This window comes from Acomys russatus, chromosome 10 (genome assembly GCF_903995435.1).
Source record: "Acomys russatus chromosome 10, mAcoRus1.1, whole genome shotgun sequence".
In the NCBI taxonomy this organism is placed as follows: domain Eukaryota; kingdom Metazoa; phylum Chordata; class Mammalia; order Rodentia; family Muridae; genus Acomys; species Acomys russatus.
This window is the reverse complement of record NC_067146.1, coordinates 47,043,967-47,071,914: the sequence shown is the minus strand read 5'-3', so window position 1 is coordinate 47,071,914 and position 27,948 is coordinate 47,043,967.

Sequence of the window (27,948 nt, the reverse complement as noted above, 5' to 3'; positions counted from 1 at the left end):
TCAGAGTGCCCTAAGAGGAGGCTTATCTAGAGGCAAATTGGATGGGAACAGTTTTTCCTCTCCAGCCACATAGTTTATTCAACAAATGGTGCTAGCAAAATCGGGTATCTACCTGCAAAAGAATGAAATTAGAACCATATGTTTCAAACTGTACAAAAAATCAATTGCAAATGGATCAAAGATCTTAACTTAAAACGCATAAAACATGAAACTGCTGAAAGAGACCATTGATGAATGAATACCTTCTCCAAATGCTGGATAATAACTTATGAACTACATCCCAGTAGCACAAGAGCTGCCCATAAATACAGTCAGATAAGCCTAGGCGGAACCTAAGACTCCATTCATGGCAATGCTAGGAAGTTAGTCCCAGCTATACTTATTACAAGGTGCTAGTATCTAGAATTTACAAAGTGTCGCAAAAATTAAGTGCCAAGGAAACAAAACTACAAATCAGCAAATGGAGAAGGAAATGAACAGATACTTTTTTCAGGGTGTTGGCATCCCTACTCATCAGGACAATGCCAACTGAAACTACTTTGGGATGGCTTCTTCTGTCTGGTTAGAATCACTGTCATCAAGACACCTAACAACAAAATGTTGAAGACGTGGTGAAAGTGGCAAGTTTTTCACTGCTACTGGCAGCTCAAATTCCTACAGCCCTTATAGAAATTAGTTTGAAGGTTCCTCAAAAACTTAAAAATAGAAGTTTCATGTGACTCAGCTATTTCATTCCTGGCATATACCCAGAGAACTCCACACAATACTGTAGAGTTATTTGTACATCTATATTTATTGCTGATCTATTTACAATAGAAAGGAAACAGAACCAAAGTAGATGTCTGTCAAGAAATGAATGAATACTGAATATATGGCACCTTTAAGAAATGGACTATTATTCAGTTGTAAGGAATAATTAAATAATAAACTTTGGAAAGAAATTAATGAACTAAAAAATGTGTAATATTAAGTGAGTCAACCAAGATGTAGGAAAATTAATAGTTTCATATTATGAAGATTTTCATATGAAACCTATGATGTATGCATGTATATATGTGGAGGGTGAAAATTAAAGATAAAATATAACATTTAGAAAACAGAGCATCCATGTTCTGGCTATTATGAATAAGGCTGCTATGAACATGGTTGAGCAAAGTTTCTTGTTGTGTGCTGGAGCATCTTCTGGGTATATTCCAAGGAGTGGAATAGCTGGGTCTTGAGGAAGCCCTATTCCCATTTTTCTGAGATAGCACCAGATAGACTTCCAAAGTGGCTGTACTAGTTTGCATTCCCACCAGCAATGAAGGAGTGTTCCTCTCTCCCCACATCCTCGCCAGCATGTGGTGTCGCTTGAATTTTTGATCTTAGCCATTCTGATGGGTGTAAGATGGAATCTCAGAGTTGTTTTGATTTGCATTTCCCTGATTACTAAGGAGGTTGAGCATTTCTTTAAGTGTTTCTCAGCCATTTGATACTCCTCTGTTGAGAATTCTCTGTTTAGTTCCAAGCCCCATTTCTCAATTGGGTTATTTGGTTTGGTGGTGTTTAATTTCTTGAGTTCTTTATATATTTTGGATATTAGACCTTTGTCAGATGTAGGGTTGGTGAAGATTTTTTCCCAGTCTGTAGGCTGTCGCTTTGTTCTCTTGACAGTGTCTCCTGCCTTACAGAAGCTTCTCAGCCTCATGAGGTCCCATTTATTAATGGTTGACATTAATAGGGGAGGGGAATAATGGGAAAATGGGGGGGGAGGAATGGGAGGATACAAGGGATGGGATAAACATTGAGATGTAACAAGAATAAATTAATAAAAAAAAAGAAAAAAAAAAAAGAAAACAGAGCATCAAAACCTACATATCAGGTTATGTAGGATGATGGAATGCATACAGAACAATACATAAGTCATTGAAGAGAAGATAAAGTTTATTTTTCTATTCTTAATTTCCTCTTATTTTTCCTCTCTTTTGTTATGGACAGATAAATAATATAATTAACGGCAAGTATATAAAACCCTAAGCAAAGTGTCCTGACCTTAAAATAACTGCTCTAACTGCAGTGAAAGCTGACTGAGATATACAGAATGTTTGACTGGACAAGTGTGGACTGGCCTTCTTAACATGGCTTTCACTTGTCAATGAGGTATAACAACATTCCAATTAAGAAAGAAAATAAGTAGATGATGGGAGTATAGAAAATAAGAAAAGCACACAAGTTTTCAAAAATCAAAGATTGATTTTGAGAAAAAGTTGTGAAATAATGTTGAGGAAGATGGGAAAAAGCAATCGTGTGTCTCCAGGTTTTCCTCTGTGCTCACTGAACCCCTGTAATGTCTGGTTCTACTCTTCCACTCTTCCATTATTTACAGAGACCAAAACCAGTAGATCCCAGAGAAGTTTGGAGTAGGGGGTATGGCAAATTGTAAATAGTCCTTCCTTCATGCCTTGCTTTTTCTCTTTATTCCTTCCTTTGTCCTCACTTCCTTGTTCCCTCCCTCTATTCCTCCCTCCTTTTTTCCTTTGACTTTTTCTTCATTCTCTTCTTTCTTCCTTCATGATCTTCCTTCTTTTCCTGTTTTTCCCTTTGGTGCTCACTGTTGCTTTCACTGTCTCTTATTTGGGTAAATTAAATGTAAATCTCAATTGTCTCTTCTCCATACAAAATATATTGTCTATATAGAGATTCATAATGACACAATAATTGTTAATAACATGAACCCCGGACTAATATGTCTCCAAATCTTTTCAGTTTTCTCATCACCATTGTCAGTACCATATTTAGATACCATGCCTTTTCTTGTAAGGCGCTGCTACAAAGTCTTCTGGTAACCTAATTTGCCTTAATGCAAACTAATCTTTACATAATTGCCCTTCTAAAATGAGGGTCTGATGAAGATATCCTCCCTTGACACTGCTAGTACAGTCTGCCAAATTTGCGTCTCAATCCTTGAGTTATCTTTTCTTGTTTTTTTATCATTCTTCACCTCTATTACCATAGTTGCTAAGCCCTCCAATCCCTAACTTATATCTTCCTTATGAGTAAACCCCCATCACTGTTTTCCTCCAACTTTTGGATTGGTTCGAGCACACCATTTAATGATCAAATATAATTGTTGAATGAATGATGAGCATATGTTACAGGGACAAAACACATTCAAGAGTTATTATGGTATAGTAAGCGGGAATGGAGCCCCCAGTATGCAGCGTAGGTGCAGAGGACAACTATAGTTCATAAAAATGCTAAGTGCACTGCCCCACACGAAAAATATACTGAGCAAAAACAATAGAAGGCAAACTTCTTTGAAATAATTACAATTCAAATTTAATTTAATTTAATAGCAGTATGTGATTTAAAGAAGCTTCAAGTCCAGTTTTAGTTTTGTGTACAATGTACCTCGCACTCTCTATAATAGACCAAATCTGCTACCCTAGATTGTTGTAATGAATAATTATAATATTAAAAAACTTCAACAGGAAATTGAGTTTCAGTTTGGCTACTGTATCAATGATCTTTAAAAGTCCCCTTTTTACTGGCAAGCATTCTTGATTCTGTTTCTAAGTAACAACTATTAGTAAATGATAAATTCACCAGTCTACTTAGCTATTCTCATGTGCGATATCATTCTATTTTACAATCTTAGGGTTTTGCTTTTCTGCTGTTATGAAAAAGTGCCCAATCCCTTCTTGGAAAAACACCTGCAGTAGATGTCTTCCGCATACCATGGTGACATGTGCTGCCTCCACATTTTGTAATATCCTTGAACCATTCAAGTCAACACAGTATTTAGGAAGGTAACATATTTTAACCAAATTTTCATGCAAGAACCAGATGTTTATGCAACTGTAAAAAGGATACAATTCAGAGCTTCCTTGCTTCCAGATTTTATGTCATGCTTTGTAAGTACTACAAATACTTGCTTTTCTTTTAGAATTCAAATAGATTGCCCAAGAATTCATTCAGCAATTTTTGCTTTCCTTCACCTTTCTCTGGGGGAAAAACAATGTTATTTGAGATGGAGTCCAGTCAATTTTAGTCACGGTTTTTGTGCTTTTGAAAACTTAAGTATATACCACTGTACCATGGACAAACTATCAATTAGAGATTATTATATCCAACTGCATAGAATACTTTCCTTTAAGCCTTCTACAGGAATTCCTCTGTATCCATTATTTTTCTGTTGCTATGATACAATGCAATGACCAAAAGAACTTATGATATAAAAGAGCTTATTTTGACATCCAGTTGCAGGGATAGAGTGAGTGCATTATGGCAAGTAAGACATGAGATCAAGTTAATAAGGCATACACAACAAAAGCCAAAAGATTGCTGATCAAATTTCATCTGCACACAAGAAAAGGGGATTGAAAAGGAATTAGGAATAGGCAATAAACCTTGAAAGCTCCCCTCCACTGGCATACCTCCGAAAGGTTCCGTAAGCTACATGGTCAGGACAGCCACCTGGACGCCAAGTGTTCAGATACATAAGCCTATGGAGGATGTTTCTCATCCAAACCAACACACCCTCTGGAGTTATCCCTTCCACTCTGATTTCCCAGTCCAGATAGCTTTATCTGGCTGGTAAAGAGAATGTAACATAAGGTGGATTGTAAGTGGTTTTGCTCTCAAATGTCTGTTTTGTGGTTGGGGATTTAGTTTAGTGATAGAGTGTTCATCTAAGGGCAAAGGTCTGGGTTCAGTCTCTAATATTGTATAAATAAAGTGAGTTCTCCCCTCCCCAAAGAAGCCACTGAATTCATTTTCTGTTTATTCTCTGTGGCTGGGCATGTATCCTGTGTTTAAGAGTGATTTGTTTCTCCAGTGAGACAGCCTTGGAAAAAACTAATTTTTTTTTTTTTTTTTTTGCAAGTGGTTTATTAGAGAGATAGCTTCCAGGTTAGATATGGGGCATCTGTATACTTTTTATTTCAGCTTTAGGACCCCATCTGATGAAGACACATGTAGGTCCTGCGCATACCGCTACAGTCTTTGCAAGTTGATATGCATGCCAGTTCTGTTGTATCTAGAATGCCTTGTTTACTTGATATTCTCCATCCACTCTGGTTGTTGCCCTCTTTCTGCCTTCTCTTCTTTAAAATTCCCTGAGTCCTGACAACAGTGGTTTGACAGAGACATTAATTTTATTGTTAATTTTAATTTAATATATTTTTTGTGATTCTTTTTCTTTCCACTACATGTTTTGTGTACACGTCATAGCTTCTGGTTTTATGTGTGTGTGTGTGTGTGTGTGTGTGTGTGTGTTTTAATGGAATTTCTGAGCATGAGAAAATGAGTGAGTCTCTACATCTATATCTTTTCTTGTTCCTTTTATTGTCATCTTTTCCTTATGTTTGTTTGCTTTGTCTTATTCTAATAAACTTGCTTTTCTTAAAAAAAAAGAAAAAGAAAGTGCGTTCTGTAACTTTAATTATTTTTTAGCAAAGTGAGAGAAAAAGAAATAGAATAATGCTGGACTAAATGACATCAATCTGTTAATTTTCACTGGTGGCTGGTAATATTAATTCTTGTGTCACTTTGACTCAAAAAAAAAAAACATTTAAAACTTTAACACAACTGTTACAATTGTCTTAAAATACATCCTTTGAGCCACATGACTCAGAATAGACTGCTTTGCAAGACATATGCCAAGGGTAAATGTCTACCCAGTCAGGCAAGTAAATAACCATGAAAGTCATTAATAATTAAAAAAAAAAATCAAAGCAGCCTTTCAAATCAAGCCTCTGTTATCCTTTATAATAGCCTTTTAATTTCTCATATGACCTAGAGTATAATCATTCTGTAGCTGTCCTTGATGATAGTATCCGCTTGGTTTATCACCTCACTTTCAATATTGGAAACACCACAGGATCAATAATATTTAGGTGAGGAGTTTCATGGACCTATCTAGAGTTTGAAGGTGGGAGGTTCTGAGGATTCTAACTACAGACCAGTATTTATCATCATAATAAATAAAATCAGAATGCAAATTAATTATTGTTCATGGCTAGATAATTGCACTAAACATTTGTAAATAAAATAAAATTTTAACCATTAAGTGTTATTTATTTTAAAGAACCTTCACTGACTTTAAGGATTACTATAGCATGAGTTGGTACAAATGCACAGTCAGGTAGCATTCATGACGAAGAAGATGTAAAACCTTCTTAGCTCTCCAAGACATTCTTTTGGAATTCCCCTAACCCTGGGTTCCAATGCTTCAAGACCTGGTCACTGGAAAACATTGGCTTTCCCCTGAAAATGGTTTATCTTTATATAATTCAAAAGTGGATGGCAGTGTCTAACCTATATGCATGGTTGGTTTTACTTACCATGATTCAAAGTCTCATTCATATTCTCCACAGTTGAGTGGAGAGTGTGATACGACTTTCTCACGTACTCTGGTGCCTCACATTTGACCATGTCCCCTGGAGGGGGAGACCTGGTGGCACTCAGAGGAAGGACAGCAAGTAGCCAAGAAGAGACTTGATACCCTATGAGAATATACAGGGGGACGTAATCCCCCTCAGGAACAGTCATAGGGGAGGGGAATAATGGGAAAATGGGGGCGGGGGGGGAGGAATGGGAGGATACAAGGGATGGGATAAACATTGAGATGTAACAAGAATAAATTAATAAAAAAAAAAAAAAAAACAAAAAAAAAACAAAGTCTCATTCATTTTGTGTGTTAGTATCACACTTTAATATTTCTCGGTAATATTTTTTAATGAATGAGATGTACTTTATTTCTATTTTCCAGGTGATGGATATTTGACTACATTCAGGACATGCTAAAGTTATTGAGCACAAGTCTTACTAGGAACCCACATTTTTATTCACAGAAGTACAATTGTGGTAGTGTGGTAAAAATATGTTAAATATATTAGAAATTTCCAAATTATTATCCTAGTATTATTTTATGTTCTCAATAACAATGTGTGAGAGTTCAGAGTTTCCAACACCCTTATAAACACTGGTTATTGTGTGACTTTTTGCTTATGACAATTTTGCTGCTTATGAAATGGTATTTTGTTGTAACTTCAGTTTGCATTCTCCTGGTGATATTGGCCATGCATGCTTGTAGGTTACTTGTCATTCTTACATACACTTTGTTGATGTTGTTTTTCTTATGTACTTGTCTACTTCTGGGGCTTCTTGAGGTTATACCTGACTAACTCTATTCCCCATTTTCTGCATATAGAATTGGGGAATTTTAAGAAGTTTTTTTCACTGCATATTCCCTTTGCCTTTTACAGTTGGAAGCTCATGGGACAGAGCTGAGAGCCACAAAGCACCAACTCACAGTCTACAGTCCAATGAGCTTTACTCTGATGCCTTCTTGTGAAACAGCAATTCAGAGACATTGCATTCTTATGTGGTATAAAGCATGAACCTGTTTGCAAATATCAAATACACCACATTTGCCACCCCTTGAAATATAGGATGAGTCATAAACCATGTTCTTTGCCCACATGGAATATATTAGTGGTCAGGAGAATCAGGTATTTCTGAACATGATATCTAATGAGAAACTTTTCACTTAGGAAGGATGTTGCATAATAATGAATTGTTATTTAACAATGGTTAGAGATAAGATCCAAAAATGTATTGATTTCTTAAAAATCTCCACTTTAATAAATTATGATATAAAGCATTCTAAATGAAGGTTTTATGTAGGTGGTAAATGAGAACAATGTAGTATTTTAACTAACAAGTACACACACACACACACACACACACACACACACACACACACACACGGCACATAGAATAAAGTTTTAATCATGCCCATTTTAGAATGGGCAAAAAAAAAACGTATGAAGAATTCATAACATTACATATCTATACCTATATGTTATATTCTTTAATACTAATAATATTTTTTCCATTGCTTTGGGAAACCTCTTCTAGCGTCTTGCGTTGTTTGATATTGGGTTCTGTTTTACTTTGTTCATGCTACTTGCTTTCATTATTTTTCAAGATCATGATTCAGTGCAGATTTTATCTTTTACTAATTTCTTTTGCAATTTCCATGTGTCAGTTTCAGGAACATATAATTTCTCTAAAACATAAATGGGAGTCTTTCTGCTTAGATTTGTGTCAAGATTTGTCATTAAAAAAAATGAATTCTATGGAGTAATTGCATTTTCTCATTTGAGTGAAGGACATGAGGCAAATTTTCACTGAGGAAAGACCATTACTAGTATAGTTAAATGACTTTGCAGTAAACAATGGTAAAGCTAACATTAATTTGCATACTTATCAAGTTTCTGATCTGTCTTTTAAGCAGGTCTTTGCTAGAGTCAGATGTTTTCTTATAATAGTCTATGACTCCTTTATAATCAAGAAAATAATATTAGTGATGGATTGTTGTTACCTTCCTAATAAACAGCTACTTACTATGAGTTGTACTTTTGGTGAAATATGAAAAATAACTTCTCATGCCAATCTTTAGAAGTCTGATAACTGGCTTATGATGATAAATCATTTGTACATGGAATCTAAATGTTGGACCGTGATGTGGCTTTGTCTACTTGGTAGAGAATAGTTACCTAAAACTTATTATACTGAAGGCATCATTTTATGAAGTTTTCATAAACCTTTAGAATGAATAGTGCTACATGAACTTTAAATATTGAAAAATAGATTTAAAGCAAATAAGCTTTAGAGTTACCTAGCTGCTAAGAGGTGACAAAAAATTTTTTTACCCTGCCAGTTCCATATGGCTCCAATGCCATGAGTAGGGCTCAGGGTTAAATCAAAAGAGATAAATTATAATCAGAGTGGGTCCGTGGATTATCAATAAGAGTACACCTAGGATGCAAAGATGACTCTTGTGAGATGTGTCTTGTCAAGAGAATGATCTGTAAAGAAACTAAACAATCAAGGAATGACTCAATCAAAATTTTTTTCATAAACTTTGATTCAAAATATTAATAATTGCAGTTTGAGATTCATTAAACTTTTTAAAAAAATGTCCCTTGGTTTTAATGATGGTAATGAAAAACAGTGATAGGTGAAAAGCAAATATGAAGAACTTTGTTTTCTGTTACAAAGTGAGCATCAAAGAGAAAGCAGTAGGAAAAAAACCCCCATGAAACAAATAAACAAACAAACCTTCCTTGAGCTAAATAGAACACTGCCATTATCAATGGTATGTGAACTGTCATTGCCATTTTAAAGAAAAGGATGATGACTCAAATAAATCAGAAATGAGGCATGGGTTACAGTTGTGGATTGTACTTAGTGTAGTTCATTCCTACACTTGGGCAATGTTTTTTTTTCATCCTTCTCCCTCTGTGCCATCTCTTCAGTTTATACTTCTCCTTTTAGATCCAGGCTAAAGTTTTAATGGTACTTGAGTGTATTAGATCAAAATTGCTTGGAAACAGAACAGAAGACAAGGGTTTTAGTGGAGAAAATTAATTTTGTAAAATGTTCTCAAGTGAACAGGAGGGAGGCAAGAAGGAAAGATCAAAGTGAACAGGCTGATTAGGGATTTGGTACCCTACTCCCTGGAGGCTTGCTTTCTTCTGATTGCTGGGAGATGTTCAGAGACAAAATGCACCACAATTAATTGCTGAAATTGATTGATGGGATTGGGGGGCGGGGCAGGCACTGCTGTGTGCATGTGAACCAGTCTGTCACTGCTTGGGGATGTTTTCCCCATGCCAGGCAGAGAGGGGCTTCAGAACAGGGAACATATACCATCCACTATGCATTTATCTTGGAGAGAGTGTAGCCCAAAGTGTTGTGCTGAATGCCATCAGTGTCTTGAATTTGTATCTATGCAATTCCCAGGCATAATTACAACCCTGCAGTGATTGCTGATGTAAGGTTACCTAGAGGCAGAGACAGAGCAGCTATTTTACAGAAAGTTGAATGGTAGTTGTTGTTATTTTTTAAATCTTATCAGTGAGCTATATGGAATTGCACCCAATGTTTAATATTTTTCTATCCGTTAGTTAAGGCTATAAAAATGTTCTCTTGAAAATAAGAAAACCCTTGTAGACTGCCTTTGTATGACTTGTTCTTTCATAATTGGCTGGCGATTTGGCAGCATGGAGTCATTATGCAAGGTTTTGATGTATGTATGCATGTATGTATGCATGTACATATGTATGTATGTATGTATGTATATATGTATGTATGTGTGATATTGCTTTAAGACCTTACTGATTCATATTCTTTTGACTTTTTTTTCTTTATTTGTCTTTCATCATTGAAACAAGAATGAGGCTTTTGGATAGCATGCTTTAGCATGAATTATTAGCACAAATCATTTACCTGATGACACCATTCAAAAATGTGAACTAAATCAAACCATAAACAATATTAAATCTAACAAAAAAATTTCACACAAGCAATAAGCTATACATTTCTTATTATCTTGATACATTTAATAAAAGGATTTCTTTCTGATAGGGCCGTTTTGCTTGGTGAAACATAAAACACATTTTGTGCTTTTCCTTTTGATTTGCCTTTCTCTGTTTATGTTGAGTCTGACACTGGAAATAATAGAGTTCAGTTCCAGGCAACTGGTTGATGTTAAATGCAATGTGTCTCTGTACCCTGTCTCTATGAAGGGGTATCAGTAGCCTGTTTGAAGCCGCATGTCACGATGGCTTTTATCCTATGATTATCTAAATTAGGGTCTGCGCTTAGCTGAGACAGTAACAGCCGCAGCAACCCACAGTTTAGGAAAGCCAAGGGTAACTTTAAAAAAGTCACAGTTGAAAGGGACCCAAGGTTCCCTCTTATTTTATACTCTTGTATACTTTCACATTTACCAGTGACTCTGTGGAAGAGTATTCCACACAAAATGGAATACACAATTATAATTTAGAAAGAGACTACGACATGAAAGGAAAAAAAAAAATGAGAGAGGCCATGGAAGGTAAATACAACATCTACGTACATTTTCCCTTTACCATAAGATGTTTGGATACTTTTAAGCAATGAAATAGATGTCATGCCTAAAAATGTAGTTTTAAACCAATAAACTAGAAGATTAAAAACAAGAATTTTATCTCATGGGAATTTAAAATAAATCAGAGTTTATTTAAAGACATCAGAAAGCAGTAAGGATATTCCTGTGATCATAGGCGCCACCTCTTTAAACTGTGACATTGCTCTAAGTCCTAAGAAACATTGACACCCCAGTTTCAGTAGGTTTCTTGACTATAAACTGAGACTGTTTTAAAGATACAAAACAAATATACATATTTTAGCACGGCTTTTGAAACTTAACTGTAGTCAGAGGAGTTCATTATGAAAAATAATGTGATTATATCAGAAAGGTAAAAGTAAGTCTTACGATTTTATTTTCTTAAAGATAACTTAAAGAATATCTTAACATTTCCCCAGATACCTGATTTGTTTATTTGTTACAAATAAAATGTAATGACATTTTGAGAAAATGATACACTGAAAAGAAAGCTTAATGTAGAAATATTTAGTTTGAACATTTTATTCTAGCTACACCGATTTATGAAAATAAATTTGGCATCCTGTCTAGGTAGAGCCATTAGCTCGTGAATCACTTGGCAAATTTCTTATAAACTGAGGATTTATCATAAGTACTATAAATATTTACTTGGGTTTTCAATATTTCATACCAAAAATTGTAAAATATTGCGGGTAAATTTTTTCAAGTTATGACATTATTGGAGATTGCCAAGCCATCATACTGAGAGCAGATATCAGTGGCTCTGTCCTTCACTAATTTGAAGATTATAGCTTTATCATTTAGAAGTTTGGGGAAAATTATTAAATTTTGATCCAGTTTTTGTGCTTAATTTTGTTTGCTTGTTTATTTCTTTTTTTGTTTACTATTTGGTAATAGCGATATTAAACAGTGGTGTATGTCTCTTGTACCAGTTAAGAAATGAAATTTACTGGAACAGTCCATGTCCTGGTACTCAATTCTTTCTGGAGATGGGGCAGGATGATCACTGTGGAAATCAGCCCAGAGATTTAGATTGATAGTCTGGACGCTAAGTAACATGGTGCTGGAATTCTTTTGTTTGGCATTTCTTTCTTAGCCTTTTGCTAGTTCTCCCGTAATTGTTCCCTCTAATCTACAGAAAGCTTTGGATAACAGATACAAGGAGAAAGTGAGAAGAGACCTGTAGAACATAATACAAAGCACTTACTTATATTTATGCACATTTGTCATATAAATGTATGTATCACAATATCCAAAGACCAACCAACTTTATGAAACTATGCTCCTTATATGCAAGAACATTGTGCAATATAGTAGGCTCTACCCATATTTTGACTTAAATTCAAATTGAAGTTTCCACTTTTTTTAGTGTAATTTTAAATGTTTGCCATTCTCGGTAGATTTTAGGTATTTCACTGTACGGTACAAAAAAGCATTTCCACCATCTCACACACAACACTGTCTTAGACAGAGCTTTATCTACAATGTGTAAAACTGTGTTTGTGGAACTGTAAATATGAGTGAAAAACATTTTTTTTTGCTTTGATTTGATGTACATCTAGTGTAAGAAAATGTTGTGTTGGGAAAATGTTTAGAAAGTGTTGGAAAGAAGTCAGTGATGCTAATGGTACTCTGCAAACAATGAGGAGTTGGAGGAACCAGCTCCAGCTACAGGAAGACAGCAAAGCCTGTGCAGAAAACAATAATGCAATTGGTGTCCTCTGTCACTATCCCAGGGCATGGAGCACCTGGCCTCACTACAAGGGCCTGTAATTAAATGGGAAACATATAACTGGAACTTTAAAATGATGCATAGCATGAAGGCAGAAATGAAGACCTCCTGATTTTAACCTGTGCCTAGCATTCTTCATTTTGAACTCAAGGTCCCTGAGACCAGTGTTTAACTAAAGAGTCAAAACAACACGGTGCGGATGATTCCAGCACATTTATACTCATCTCTGTGGAGGTGGATGCCAGGCTCTGGCTGGCTCCAGTGTACATGCATAGTTATAGAGATAAGTACATCTTTACCTGAGTAGCCTACAATAATTGAAACTGCAGGCGCTTTTGTGGCAGACTGCATGATCTTTATGATGTGAAGTTGTGATTTAGCATTTCTACTAATTGCATGACATTGTTACTTCTGGAAGAATTCAGTGAATATCTTTGGGTGACCATGACTATAAAAGCTGCTGTGATACAACAGCTGGGATGAATCACAATAAAACATTTACTTACTGGGCTAATTTCCATTGATGGCCTTTTGAGAAGGGCTTTTTAATAAAAATAACTATCTTCAGACTTCTGTCTTTAATGGTCTCTAGCATTCTTTAAACTTCTGCCAAATAATTCCATATAGGAACATTGTTTAAAAATATGAAAATATATTTGTAGCTATCTCATATGAAATAAGGGGTAAAAGACAATGCGGGAGTAAAAGAATGGCATTTTAATAAATAGAGTAATATGAAACTTTTGTGTTTAGGAAATATCCACTATATACATATACATATATATATATATATATATATATCCAATTTATCTTAAAAGTTGTCATTGATCTACAGAGAATCATATAAAACAGGTTTTGATTTCCTCAGTTTAAACATAGATTATATCTTTAGGTTCTAGGCATGTTAGTTAGCCCTAAGTGTACACTTGATAGTAACCTTCATATTTATATGTAAATGTGCTGTACATGTGCAAAGGTATATGTGGGCATGCATCTGGGTAAGTGTGTGCGCGTGTTTTGAGAGAGAGAGAGAGAGAGAGAGAGAGAGAGAGAGAGAGAGAGAGAGAGAGAGAATGTGCATGTGTGTGTGAGAGTGCATGTGTGTGAATGTATGTCCATGAGTATATGGGTGTGTGTGAACGTGAGTATATGTGTCTGTGAGAGTATGTGTGTGATAGTGTGTGAACCTGCATGTGAATGTGAATGCCTTCTTCAAGGCTGCCAAATACAAACGGCCCAAACACTATGAATGTAACATTTGTATAATTCCTGATTGTTTCATGGTTCTTCTTGCTGTAGGTTGTTTATTGTATATATGTGTTATAATATAAAGGTATATGCAAAAAATTAAAATTTAATAAATGAGTAAGAAAGAGAGATTGAAATAGGTGTCTTTATTTATTTATTTATTTATTTATTTATTTTTTATTGATTTATTCATGTTACATCTCAATTGTTAGCCCATCCCTTGTATCCTCCTATTCTTCCCTCCCTCCCATTTTCCCCTTACTCCCCTCCCCTATGACTGTTCCTGAGGGGGATTTCCTCCCCCTGTATATGCTCATAGGATACCAAGTCTCTTCTTGGTAACCTGCTGTCCTTCTTCTGAGTGCCATGAAATAGGTGTCTTTCACTAAGCACAGATCATACTGATTTGGCTAGCACTGGCAGGCAAGTGAACCTCTGGCATCTCCTTTTTCCACTTTCAGTGCTGGAATAACAGTATTCATTGCTGTGTCTGGCTGGAACTTGAGTTCTGGGGATCTAATTTTAGGCCCCCACGCTTGTGCAGAAAGCATTTACTGACCATAAAATCTCCCTGGTTCATGATGTTTATGTTTATTACAGTCTTGAAACATTTCGTGGAACTGAATACTTGTTATAATTTTTATACTTTCTCTTTAGTATTCAATTTCAATAAACATCTTTTATGATTTTAAAATGATTGTTCTCTGAGTTATAGCCTTTATAAAGGTATGCTTTACTTAATCACAAGGCTAAAAAGGACCTTTGACATCATGCAGATTATTGAGATTATTGATTTAACTTTTAATTATGGATCTGCATGAGCTGAATAGATGTATTTTTAAAGAAAAATATTTTAGGACTTTTTAAAAACTGATTAAATCCCAAGAATTAGTGTTTGTAAAAATATCTCTTATTGTGACTGCTAGACATCAAATTTGAAAACTAAGAATAAATCCATTCCTTCAGAGAAATATGTTCACCTATCCTTAATGCTTTGGGGCCACCTGACTTCCCAAAGTAATACATCAATTCAAAGACAGGAATTTACGTCCCTAAACTTTTAATTCTGTGTAATTTACATAGACAAATGTAGATTTCCTATATTGACTAAAAGAAGTAGATTATATACACTGAGTTAATGAATACATGAAAAATCTGTGAGTTGGGATGATTTCCATGTAATAGGTCCACTGGACATTAAGTCAGTTATTGTTATTTTAGGTAAATTTTGGGGGCAGATTTCATGTAAGTTATAGGATGCTTGTAGTTTGCCATCATAGGCTGAAGTCATGCTTAATAAATTCATTATCTGTGCCAAAAGCAAACAGATCACTGTCAAGAATGAAATGCATATCAGACTAGTTGTTTGCTTCTCCACATTTCTCTTAGAAACTCGACACATTTCTCTTCAACTTTCAGCTTTGTGGTTTTATAAGCCGGATTTTGGAATGACATTGAAATGCAGCATTATGTTCTAAAAATACATTCACTTGTTCCATAATAAAACATTTCTGAGGCATGAGCAACTACTTTTTATTCTGCAGCAAAGAAGCAATGATACTAAATTCTAGTAGAGTCAATATGTTTAGCTACAGCAGACATTATATGAAGCATAAATCATAGCAAAGGGCCCATAAAATACCTTTTGTTTTTCTGATATCCAAAGAAACATGCATTTAATTTAAGAGTTTAAATTTGTGCTGATCTTTATGAATTTCTGCTTATTGATAAACCTCAGCTTTGCCCTACATCTCTCTGATGCTAATAAGTACTGTGAAACATTTGTGTCACTCAGAATTTTGCTCTAAGTGCTTTGGATAGAGTGCATTGCAAGTCCTTAAATGATGGTTTGTTTACAATAGTAATTATTTACTCACATACTGAATTGAAATTGCAGCTCTCACTTTGAGAAACCAGTGCAATTCTAGTATTTACTGCTCGTAGAAAATACTATTAAACTTTAATAAAGCAGGATATTCTCCACAGTTGAGTGGAGAGTGTGATATGACTTTCTCACGTACTATGGTGCCTCACATTTGACCATGTCCCCTGGAGAGGGAGACCTGGTGGCACTCAGAGGAAGGACAGCAGGTAGCCAAGAAGAGACTTGATACCCTATGACAATATATACGGGGAGGTAATCCCCCTCAGGAACAGTCATAGGGGAGGGGAATAATGGAAAAACGGGGGGGGGGGAGGAATGGGAGGATACAATGGATGGGATAAACATTGATATGTAACAAGAATAAATTAATAAAAAAAATATAAAAAAAAAAGCAGGGAAAGCCTTCATTCTTTTCTTGGCACAGTGCCTTTTGAAATGTAGACTTCAATTTACTTTTCTGTTCTGTTTTTCTTTCTTTCTTTCTTTCTTTCTTTTTCTATTAATTTATTCTTGTTACATCTCAATGTTTATCCCATCCCTTGTATCCTCCCATTCTTCCCTCCCTCCCATTTTTCCATTATTCCCCTCCCCTATGACTGTTCCTGAGGGGGATTACTTCCCCCTGTATATGCTCAGAGGGTATCAAGTCTCTTCTTGGCAACCTGCTGTCCTTCCTCTGAGTGCCACCAGGTCTCCCCTCCAGGGGACATGGTCAAATGTGAGGCACCAGAGTACGTGAGAAAGTCATATCCCACTCTCCACTCAACTGTGGAGAATGTTCTGACCGTTGGCTAGATCTGGGTAGGGGCTTAAAGTAACCCTGTTCTGTAATGGAAAAGAAGTCTCTGTGACAATTCAGTCTTCACAGTGTGTATTGAAGCTCTGCTATAAGGACAATAACTATTGTACATAACAAAACAAAACAAAACAAAAAAAAGGGAGGGAGGCAGATTCAGCTTGGTTTAACAATTGGGTTTGGTTGATGGTGGTCACTGCAAATGAAGAGTAGAAATAGAGCATTGCTAAACATATTGGTTTCAAAAGCCTGCATCCTTTTGTAAATAGTAATATCTCCCTATCTCATTGCTGTCATAAATGTCTGACAAAAACAACTTCATGGATGGTTCATGTACGCCCATTGTTTGTAGTGCAGCCCATCATGTTGGGAAAGTAATGGCAACTGGACACTGAGGCAACTCATCACATGGTATCTACAGGCAGGAGTCAAAGATGAATGCTGGTGTTCAATTCCCTCCCCCCCCCTCTATTTCTCCTCTCTTCTTCTTTTTCCTCTTCCTCCTCCTCCTCCTCCTCCTCCTCCTCCTCCTCCTCCTCCTCCTCCTCCTCCTCCTCCTCCTCCTCCTCTTCTTCTTCTTCTTCTTCTTCTTCTTCTTCTTCTTCTTCTTCTTCTTCTTCTTCTTCTTCTTCTTCTTCTTCTTCTTCTTCTTCTCTAATTCGGTCTAGGATCCAAGTTCAGGGAATATTTCAGCACACATTAGGATACATCTTTCCATTTCAATCTACTTAATTTAGATAACCACTCACAATCATACTTAAATATTTGTGTCCTGGGTATTTGTAGAATCTGTCCATTTAGACAATCTTAACCATCAATATTGACCCTCTAAAGACATTATTTTGATTTCATTGGTATACTATACACAATACTGAGTTAATCAGAGTGGTATATTTACTGAACATGGTACTGAGTTAAATAAAGACATACATACAAGCATACATTAACCTCTTCTTTTCTATAGATGCTATAGACATTTTCCTGTCATCTTTACACACACTTTTTGCATCCATATAAAATCTAAGAACCACAAGTGATAGACTATGATATTTGGTTTTCAGATACTGATGTAATTTTCTTAATATGTTGATCTTCAGTTGTATCTATCTACTTCCTCCCAAATTACATAACTTGTTCTTTGTGAATGAGTAACACATCCCATTTTGCATGCCTTTATCTATTCCTTTGTTGATGGACACATCTTGTAGGTCCTATGCAAATTACTGTACTTCATATTTTGCAGTTATCAACCATATACTACAGTCCTTTGCATTTTGAAGTTACATTTCTAAGTATGGAGTTGATTTTAAGAATATACAATCTCTGTGAAGACTAGAGGGATGATGTTTCAAATGCCACTTAGCCAGCATTTATATCATTTGTCATAAAATCTTGTATAACACAGGGCGTTCATTTTCTTTGCTTTCTTTCCAAAAGAAATAAATTCATAAAGTTTGTTCTTAACATTTCTTTGCTTGCTTTTTGACTTTTCTATGTATCTTTTGGTGCCAAACTAGCATACTGTTTAACTTTTCTGAAATTTAACTAGGAATTTCATTGCATGAAATCATCTACTATTTGCTTTTAATTTTTATTAAACTATATTGTGGTTTAATGAAAATCTCCTCCATGTTTGAATATATGGTTCCAGTTGCTGACACTGTTTGAGTAGGCTTAGGAGCCTTGCTGGAGGAAGCATTTCACTAGAAGTGAGCTGTGAGGTTTCAAAGCCTCATGCTATCCCCATTGTACTTTCGCTGCTTCATGCTTAAAGTTCAAGATATGAGCCCTTAGCATCACTCTCCAGTCTGTTAGTTGCTGCCATGCTTCTTGTCCACGAGGGACTCGTAAGCTCCTGGAATAGTAAGCCCAAATAAACAATTCCTTCTATAAGCTTCCTTGGCCATGTTGTTCTATTGCAACAACAGAAACATCATAGACTATGCTCCTGAAATTCATTTTTACTACCGTGTGAGGAGACAGTACTTGGTTTATTCTTATGGTGTACTGTTAATACAATATGGAGGTATCACACTGAATAACTGTACTACTGGCTATTGGAACATCTCCACAGTTATTCAGTCTTAATAGGAACATTATGTTGAAGTAAGTGCATTCTAGAGTTCTCTGGGGTAAACAAACACTGAATGGTGAAACTGAGGGCTCAGGGTTGTTAGAGAATGAAAGTTGCCAAGGCAACTTATAGAGGAAAGAATTTATTTGGGGCTTATAATTTGAAAGGGTTAGAATCCAACATCGTCATAGAAGGCCGCATGACAGCAGGCAGGGAGGCCTTGTTCTGGAGCAATAGCTGAAACCCAGCCGTGAGGTGGAGAGCTAACTGGAGATGGCCGCGTATAGGTTTTTGAAACCTCAAAGCATGCTTTCCTTCCAAAGCTTTCCCAAGCAGTTTTGTGAACAGGAGACCCAGCATTCAAATGTATGAAGCTATGGGGGCAATCCTTATTCAAACCACCACACTGATACAGTTTACGAAGCATGTTACTGCGGTTCTTTGTTGTTGTTGTTTTTTTTTTTTTACTGGGCTGTGTACAATTTTAAAATAACTGCAAGAGTACTTAACATATTCTGGATCTGCCTTCTGGTTTGAAACACACATTTTATTTTCTCTATGTTATCATATGGTATATTAAAATCCTATTAATAATTGTCTTTGTATGTGTAACTGTTCCTCTGTTCCTTGAGATAACATTTTCCTATCTACAACATAAAAATGAAGTCCTGTGTTATCTTTACAAAGGTTTTATAGCTTTTTCTCACCTGCTGGTTGTATAATTAGTTTTTGCTCGTGATACGAGAAAAATATTCATTTTAGGTTTTCGTAAAAGTAAACATAATCCCAGTATTTTATTAGAAGCTTTATCCTTTCTCCACTCACAGTAAATCCAGTTCTGTCATAAATCAGGTAACCCAATGTGTATGTGGTTTTTGAGAGAAAAGTATTGGAGGGTTGTATATTATTTTAATCTGACTATGCCTGTATTAATATCAGGTTGCCTTACTCAATGACTATTACTTTTTGACACCTCCTAGTTGTTTGTGGTAACTAATCAGTCCAATTTTTAATTTTTATTTATATTTTACATGTACATTTATATTATTACACATATATACAATAAACTACCCAGAGCAAGAAGAACCATGACACAATCAAGAATTATATATATGTCACATTTATAGTGTTTTGGCTATTTGTATTTAGCAACCTTGAAGAAAACATCTTTCCTATATTGGTGAGTCTTAAATTCTGAATATAAATCAATATCTATCATATCTCATCTCTATTAACTTAAAACATATATCTAGACCTAAAAACATCTTAACCCCTTAAACAACTAAGCTTAATTGTAAAACTAAACTATTTGGTCTTCAACCACATACAAGACATAGAAGGAATAAAATTAATTATCTGAGTAGACAGGAAGTGCAGGTTAGCAGCTTCTGCAATAAGAAGACAGAGACAGCTTGTGGCCTGATAAGTTACCCAAAACTCTCTAATGTTGGAGCATATCTTCAGCCTTCTGGTCCAGTATATCTGGCATGTACATTTGTGAGGCAGGAACTATTGAGGACTTGCTTACATGTTGTGACAGAGTTTGGTCGTCGACTCTGACTGCATCCAAGCTTGCCCATTTTTAGGCAGAATTCTGTCTATGGTAGAAATGAGAGTATTTTGTCCAGTGACTTGTTTGCCACTTTTCAAGCTGTCTCCATAAGGAGGTTCATTGATGCTCATCATCTTCTTTGAGGTAGACTGGGCATTGCCAGGAATTAACTTGTCTCATTGTAAATGAATCTTTAAAACAATGAAAACATCTTTAAATGCCATATCCTATAGGTTTCTGAGGTTTTTAAAGACCTTTTTTTTTTAAAAAAACTATTTTACCTTATCTTTCTATAGAATCATATCTATCTGTTATGCTTAGGATGTATATTCATGTGCTAAAAATAGACTACTGATTGATATGACCATTATTTAGTCAACTGACAATTAACTTTTATTGGAAGTAAACCTTGTATTATAATTAAGTTGTATGGGTACAATACTGTATATTAGAGTAGAGATAAGTATAATGTGTGTGAAGAATAACCTTACATTTGAAATCTATACCAAAGTATCTATAATTAAACTTATTTTGCATCTATATACAAAATTATATACCAGTGAATTAGAAATAAATTTGTGAGTAACAATTAAGGTGAGGAGTAGATTCACTAATCTACTTTTTCCCCTATCATCCCTACATATTTCTATATTCCCCCTTCTTTCTTTTCAACCCTTATCTCCAAATCTGAGAATGAAAGATAAAGGAAAAAAGAGACATCCCTGAGTCCAACCTTGTTTTCTCTCTAAATAAGATGAATAATAACTTATAACCAACTCCCAATGAAAACAAACATCTGTCCAAGAAAGCAACCAAAACCCTACCCAACTCCTCTTAAGTAAAATGGAGTGTTGTTCTCTTAAGCTTTCTTCAGGATGATTTGGAATGAATAATAGCTTTGTAGGAGCCCAAATAAAATTGTGGAAATGGTTAAAAAAGCTGGGAATATCATTTGTGGTCCAGATTATAAATGTTGAGAAATTCCAGGCTTAATTAGAATCCTGTGTGGCATAGTCTGAAATGCTGGACCAATTGGGATTGGAAGTTATTTTTTAAATCTTCAAGCTCCTGTTTTTGTTGAGAACAGTCTCTCAGTCTGAGTTCTAGGTTATCCTGTTACTATATAGTCCAGGCTTTACCTCTACCTCATGTGAATCTTTCTGTCTCAACCCCTTGAGAGTTTAGAGGTATCATACGAATGTGTTTCAAATCTTTGTGGTTACTTTATATATTTTCTATTCATCCTTTCAAATTCCACAATATTCTTCTGAGATGTTGCCTGACATTATTTTAGTTTTTTTGTCATTTGGGAAATTTTTTTATCATCATCATCATCATCATCAATTATTTTATTTACTTTAAACTCAGTGTCAAATTCGTTTCCTGTGGTATTATAGCCAACTGAGGTCCCATGTACCCCCAGAAATTGCAGGCTATTGATGAAGACATCACATTCTTTTTTCTTTTTATACACTTTTTGGTCTTTGACATTTTTCATATTTATCTTTATTCTTCTCCCCTATTTTACATCCATACTGCAGTTTCCCCTCCCCTCCCCTATCTCCCTCTTCCCAAGATCTGCCCCAACTTCCACCTCCCTTGAGGAAAAAGCAGGCCTCCCAGGGACATTAACCAAACACTGGATGATGAGTTATAATAGCATCAGGTACATTCCATCACATCAGGACTGGATGATGAAATCCAATAGGAAGAACAGGGTCCCACAAGCACAAAAAAAGAGTCAGAGCCATCTCCTGCTTCCCCTGTAAGGAATCTGACAAGAACACCAACCTACTCAGCCGTCATGCCCTTATAGGCTCTTTGATTCTGTTAGCCCCCGAGACTCCTGGTCAGTTGGTTCCGTAGGATGTGTTCTAGTAGTGCGTCCCTGATCCCTCTTGTTCCTCAAATCCTTCCTTTCTCTCTTCAGCAGGACTCCTCAAACTCTGCCTAATATTTGGCTTAGGATTCTGCATCTGCTCCTATCAGTTGCTGGATGAAGTCCTTCTGGATTCTTTGATGAAGATTAGCTAGGTTTGGGTCCCAGCACCCTTTGCAGCAGGACAAACTATATGTCAAAAATTTTGTTGCTGGGTTGGTGTCCAAATCCCTCCACTTGAGGCCTTTCCTGATTACAGAAGATGGCCAGGTCATGATCCATATCCCACGTTACCAGGACTCTTTGCTAGATTTACTCCTGTAGATTCATTTTTGGAATTACTATTATTATCATCATCATTATGATCATCATCAAATCTCTGGCTTCACTATTCACACTGTATTTTGTCTATACTTATTTTATTTTAAAAGAGTCTTTTACAGAATTACATGAATGAAGTTTTTATAACTTAAAATTTTTGTTCTATTACATTTTTGATGGCTGACATCTTTGAAATTTTCTATTTTTAAAGTTTTTACTTATTTATTTATTGGAAATTATCATATAATTACATGATTTCCCATTTCCCCGTTCTCCCTCCAAATCCTCCCATGTACTTTCTTTTGCTCTCTTTCAAACTCTTTTTCTTCTTCGTAATTTTTTATTGATTCTTTTTGAATTTCACATCGTGCTTCCCAATACCACTCATTTTCTAACCCTTCCATATCTGGCCTCCATCTTTGTAACTTCCCCAACAAAATAAAATAAAAAACAAGCAAGCAAGCAAACAAACAAAAACACAAGCATCTCATCATGGACGGTTCAGTATACCCTTTCGTCCAAACAGTTTTTCTTCATCATTTTCATTTCAATGAGTCATTGGTCTGATTTGAGGCCTCTGGCTTCTGCTACACCATCAATACTGGACCCTCACCAAGACTGCTCTTGGATATCCTGCTGTTGCCCTGAGTCATGGAGATGCTGCTGCTTTGATTCTGAAAAACAAGTTCTTTCATGTGCCTTAGAAGTTCAGTAGTTCATAGGTGAGTTAGATGTTGGAGTGCGACAACTCACAAGCCTGCATCTGGGCCTTGGTGATAGCTGAGTTGGTTGGTCTGCCAGATCTCCTGAGGTGCCCAGGTAAGGGACAGGGACAGCTCTCTCTTAGCATGTGGTAGCCAGTGAGCACAGGTGGGGCCAGCTCAGCACAGTCCTGGCACATCAATATGGCCTTAAGTGACAACCCAGACCACTGACATCTACATGGCCTTTGGTAGTAACCTGGGCCACAGACATCTTCTGTTGCAGGGGCATACACATAGACATGGCCTTTGGTGGCATCACTGGCTGGAGCATCACCCTGGCCTCAAGTGCTAGAGCATGCCTCCTACATCAGGCTGCTCCTCATCACTCTCTCCTCTCCAGATCTGCCTCTCTTCAGACCACACAACCATTCTACTTCTATTTCTCTCCCACCTCTCCACCACACACTTGTTCATCATAGTGGTGGCCAGGGCCTATTAGCTCTGGCTGTCTTCTGTTCATCCCTCAGAGACCTGTTGAAAATTTCCCTTTTTATATGAATAGATTTTTATTTATTAGAAGAGTTTTATCTCTACAGGAACATTGAGTACTTTTTACATATTATCTACATTTTATTTTACTTTAGATTCTTTGGTGAGTATCTTATGCTATATTTTTTACTACTAGTGAAACAAAAAGAGTATAACAATATTAAAGAAGACTGTTGTATATTTGCATTTCATTAGCCTTTCTTTCTTTGTTTGCTTCTTTCTTTCTTTCTTTCTTTCTTTCTTTCTTTCTTTCTGTTCAAAGGTTGGAGCTAAGGTTTCATGTGAGGTGCATCCATTCTGATTTTTAAATTTTCTTCTGGTTGCAGCCATGTCTCAGGTTTTCCTGTATTTAACTCCCTTGATTGTTTTGAACATTGATTATCAGCCAGGTATTTTGTAGAATTCTCCTCAATAAGAATTTGTGTGGTGTTTCCTTGATGATTAAACCAGTGTTAAAAGATGGTTGACATAGAACGTTCTTGTATTTTTCTGTTTTCTCTGTTTGGATGGTTTACTATAAAGTGAGATTTGGTCAATTATGCCATAACAACCTTGAAGAAAGAAGTTGGGAAAGCGTATTTGTTAAACTAAAGGTGTTGATTATAATATATATGCATCAATTAATATATTTCTCATCAATTGATCTTAAATCTTGCTAAGCCACTTAAAACATAGCATGTTTTATGGGCCAGCAAGGAAGGACGCAGCTCCATTTTGTCAGACTATCACCTCTCCAAGTTTCCATATGTGTCTGCTTTGGCTCGCTCTTCTCTGGTTGTCATTTCTTTGACTTATTTCCATTCCACATTCTCTACTAATTCAGTACAGATTCAGTTACACATCCTTTTGTTTCTCCTTGTATTTCTACAACCATTTGATTCTACCTTTAATCATTAAATCACTATTTATTTAAATAACAAGGCTATGCAAACTCTGTCCACATGTCCTCCTTCCTGGGTAATTATACAATAGATGGGTTATATTTAATTAAATATGTCTAAGATCAAATCTAATATTTCCCCTTCCTCCTCCTCCAAAATCAGTTTTTTACAACACTGAATCTTACATTTTAATCCAGTGTCTTTTTCCAAGTCACTAGGTTCAAATTCCATGTTCGTCTTTCACTTTTTACCTTCATATTACAAATAAAACAACTTGGTACATGCATTGCTGGAGTGCACACTGGAGATAAAAAAAATGAAAATAACTTGTTTTTCCTTCCTTACAAATATCAAATAGCTGCAACATTTTTCTGTTTGCTGTGTTCATCTTTTTTATTTCTAACATCTCTATTAAGATGTGAATCTGACTTAAATCCAATCTTTTTTTAAGGTTTTATTTTATTTATAATTTAGGAGTAATTTTTCCACTTTCAAATTTAATTAAAATATAATCCATCACTCCCCTCTCACTCTCCTCCTTTAAATTTTTAAAAAATATACATTTATATTATTACACCTATATACAAACACTACCTATTGCAAGAAGAACCATGAAACAATCAGGAATTATATAAATGTTACATTCATAGTGTTTTGGCTATTTGTACTTGCCAACCTTGAATAGAACCTCTTTCCTATTTTGGTGCATCTAAAAATTTGAATTTAATCAGTATATATCATATCTCTATAATGTTAGGCATCATCTTCAGCCTTTTGGTCCAATATATCTGACAGACGTATTTGTGAGGCAGGAACAATTGAGGACTCTCTTACCCTGTCTTGGCAGAGTTTAGTCATTAACTCTGCCTGCATGCAAGCTCGCCCATTTTTAGGCAGAATTCTGCTCTGGTAGAAATGAGAACCTCAACAGAACACCAACAGCTCAGGCTCTAAGATCTACAACTAATAAATGAAGCCTCATGAAACTGAAAAACTTCTGTATGGCAAAGGTCACTGTAAACAGAACAAAATGACAGCCCACAGACTGGGAAAAGTTCTTCACCAACCCTACATCCAACACAGGGCTAATATCCAAAATATTTAAAGAGCTCAAGAAATTAAACATCACCAAACAAAATAGGCCAATTAAAAAGTGGGGTACAGAACTAAACAGAGAATTCTCAACAGAGGAATATCAAATGGCTGAGAAACACTTAAAGCAGTGGCCAACATCCCTAGTCATCAGGGAAATGCAAGTAAAAATGACTCTGAGATTCCATCTTATACCTATCTGAGTGGTTAAGATAAAAAACTCAAGTGACAGCACATGCTGGTGAGGATGTGGAGAAAGGGGAGCACTCCTCCATTGCTGGTGAGAGTGCAAACTTGTCCAACTACTTTGGAAATCAATCTGGTGCAATCTCAGGAAATTGGGAATAATTCTAGCTCAAGACCCAGCCATACCACTCCTGGGCATACACCCAAAAGATGCTCCATCATACAACAAGGACATTTCTCTCAACTATGTTCATAGCAGCTTTATTCATAATAACCAGAATCTGAAAACAACCTAGATGCCCCTCAAGTGAAGAATGGATAAAGAAACTGTGGTACATTTACCTCCAATTTTGAATTTTAGCCACATACTGGAAAACTCAGCCTTTCTTCAAATGTATATTTCTATTCATATTTCTGCTTTACAAGACATTGGCAGTGGCTTCCTTAACATTTTGATTCAGGTGATGAAAACACTCCTTAAAATGACTTCAAGGTTTATTTTTGTTTATTATTTTATTTTGTTTATTATTCCTTTTTATATTTTCCAAGACAAGACAAACATTACATTCACAGTTCGAGTAGGACCTGTGATACTGGCTGCTCAAGAGGCTGATATGGAAAAAACAGCAAGTTCAAGGCCAGTCTAGGCTTGGTGAATCTGGGCTCCCCACATGAAGAGTAGAAAGTGAGCTTGGCTATAGCTGATTGGTGGACCACTTCATGTGCACACACAAAGACCCTAAGTTCAGGTCTCCGTACCGAGAAAAAGAAAGCTCACAACTGGTATGACTTAAAGGCAAAGTGAGATTTAGCTTACTATTTTTTTAACCTTAACACAATAAACATGAAACAGAAAATAGGCAGAGAGAAGCAGCTTTCTATGACTTTCTCCCTAGGCTTTCTTCTTTCTAAGGTTTCCTCATCTGCTCACAATGTCTAACTCACAGGACAAGTAAAAGAAGCTTTGTTTTTGCATTGGCCTACTGCCCTCATACGGGACCATCGCCTTTGTCTTCTTCGTGGCCTGTGAAACTGCAACCACGAGCTACTTATTTTGTAGGTCCTAACTTGGAGTTGAAAGATTCCCATTCATCTGGGAGGCAATGCTACACATCTCTAACTTGGAGCAAAGAGAAAAGAGAAGAGTTGTCAAGAAGAAAATGTGATGTATCCCCATTTGTATCAGCTTTGTTGTTGCTGTTTCACACAGTCATACCTTTATATTTAATATGGTCCCATCAAACTGCAGATATTTGCCTGGGAAAATATTTGAATGTAATTGATAACTATCTGAAGGTAATCAATATATATATTTCTCTGTAATCTTAGGCATATGACTTAATTTGTGCATGCTCATGTGTACAATGGGCATGTTTAATTTGATGTATAAAGCAAACTATCTAAGATAATGGTGATGGAGATGTTAGCACTACTGAAGACATCTTTGTTTTTTATTATTATTATTATTATTATTATTATTATTATTCACAGGATTTCTCAGTGTAGCCTTAGCTCTCCTGGAGTGATCCACCTGCCTCTGCCTCCTGAGTGCTGGGATTACAGGTGTGCCCCACCACACCTGCCTGGGTCTGATCTTACATATCAACTGTCTCAGTTCACTTCATAAATAAAATAAAATAAAATAAAAATGGCTGTCTATCAGTTATTCAAAGAACCCAATTTTAAAATATTCAGTTGCATTAATTCATTGTATTTATGTTTTTATAATTAACTTAATTTTTATAGGTAGGATATTTTGCTGTTTTAAAACGCTTAAACTATGACTGCCTGTACCCACAGCACACTTAGAATGTATAGTAGACATGTGGGCTAGCAGTCATTCTAGTTAGAGATGTAAACTATCAGATCCCAAGTTCTCATATGGGTTCCTTAACTGAGCAATCCTCATCACCTGAGGGTTCCTTAGATTAGCAAAAAGTTGGACCATAATCCTGACCTGTAGAATGGTAACTGAAGATGGAACCAAGGAATATGCTTATTAAGTGACCTTTGGGGCATCCAGAGACTGCTGCTTATAGGAATCACTGCATCAGAAGTATGAATGAGTAAAAAGCAACAGCTATGACAATTTGGGAGTAAATGGGGAGTG